The sequence below is a fragment of the Bufo bufo genome, chromosome 2 (genome assembly GCF_905171765.1).
Source record: "Bufo bufo chromosome 2, aBufBuf1.1, whole genome shotgun sequence".
In the NCBI taxonomy this organism is placed as follows: domain Eukaryota; kingdom Metazoa; phylum Chordata; class Amphibia; order Anura; family Bufonidae; genus Bufo; species Bufo bufo.
Genome location: NC_053390.1, coordinates 561,401,219 through 561,402,848, shown reverse-complemented (window position 1 = coordinate 561,402,848; position 1,630 = coordinate 561,401,219). Strand labels below are relative to the sequence as shown.

The 1,630-nt window shown below is 48.4% G+C and overlaps 1 pseudogene; it reads left to right on the top strand.

Moving 5' to 3' along the window:
- Positions 1 to 1,211: 1,211 nt before the first annotated feature.
- LOC120992857 lies at positions 1,212 to 1,330 on the top strand (annotated as a pseudogene).
- Positions 1,331 to 1,630: the final 300 nt, after the last annotated feature.

The window sequence follows — 1,630 nt, the reverse complement described above, 5'->3', positions numbered from 1 at the left end:
TGAGCCGCAAACTTACCCCAGCCGAGACTAGGTACAGTATAGTGGAGAGAGAGTGCCTGGCCATCAAGTGGGCACTCAAGTCTCTCCGCTATTATCTGTTGGGGAGAAAGTTCCGTCTGGTGACTGACCACTTCCCTCTCAAGTGGATGAGCCAAGCGAAAGAGACGAATGCTCGAGTCACCAGATGGTTCTTATCTTTACAAAACTTCAAGTTTTCCGTGGAACATAGGGCAGGCAGGTTACAGGGAAACGCAGATGCCCTGTCTGGGTACACTGCCTGGCAGGTGTTCACCCCCTCAGGGTTGAACAAAGGGAGAAGGTAAGTAGGAAGGCGCAAGGGGCCGTCATTGATGGAAGGTATGTGTCACCGAGATTCCTGGCTTTGGTGAGGTAAGAGCCGGTAGTTTTAAGTAAATTGCAGAAAAAGAAAGGAGTGAGCACTCACACCATCTGGACCATAGGGTACAATATTTAATAAATGGTATGCAAATAAATCTCAACACATTCAAATCTAAAATTTCATAAAATGATGGTTGGCGCCAACATAAAATCACACTGGCAAATATAATTAGTTAAACACTGGCAGATGGAAATTGCACAATCTTTGCGTGCTTGATAATAGCACTTGGACCGCAGACCGCGGTCAGCAGTTCGAATGTCCCAATCAGGAGTAAATCTGACTCCAAGTTAGTACTCAAGTGTCCTCTGAATTATTGATAAACGTTCCGATGCAAAAGTCTCTCCACAGTTGGTCCGGTATAGCCGCACAGGGCTATGAATAAAGCCATTCAATGTAAAGTACAGGTTCCTACCTTATCCACAGTTGTACCAAATCACCGCGCTGAGCCCCCTTGCCACGAGAAGCGAGTGATGTCGGCCACTTCGGCGTCTCGCGTAGCAAATCTCGGGCTGCTGACGTCACGATAACGCGGGATCACGGGATTCGGCTAATGGGAATGGTAAATCGCTGGTGGAACCTGTAGTTGTCTCTTGTATCCTAGAGTGGTATTGGTGCAATTAGTTATCGCATGGCCATGCAATATCTTTCATCCGGATCCAGTGGGTTAGGTGGGCGCTTCTCTTCCAGTCACCATAACGGTTATTCTAAGCTGAATGTACCTGCACTCGTCAGATCGCAGAAGATAAACAGCTTAAGGCTTGGCAAGTACCAGCTTGGGAGTCTGGTTGGGAATCCCTTGTTCCGTTGACTCGTCAACGGTTATTCTAAGCTGAATGTACCTGCACTCGTCAGATTGCAGAAGATAAACAGCTTAAGGCTTGGCAAGTACCAGCTTGGGAGTCTGGTTGGGAATCCCTTGTTCCGTTGACTCATGGTGACTGGAAGAGAAGCGCCCACCTAACCCACTGGATCCGGATGAAAGATATTGCATGGCCATGCGATAACTAATTGCACCAATACCACTCTAGGATACAGGAGACAACTACAGGTTCCACCAGAGATTTACCATTCCCATTAGCCGAATCCCGTGATCCCGCGTTATCGTGACGTCAGCAGCCCGAGATTTGCTACGTGAGACGCCGAAGCGGCCGACATCACTCGCTTCTCGTGGCAAGGGGGCTCAGCGCGGTGATTTGTTTACAACTGTGGATAAGGTAGGAACCTGTACTT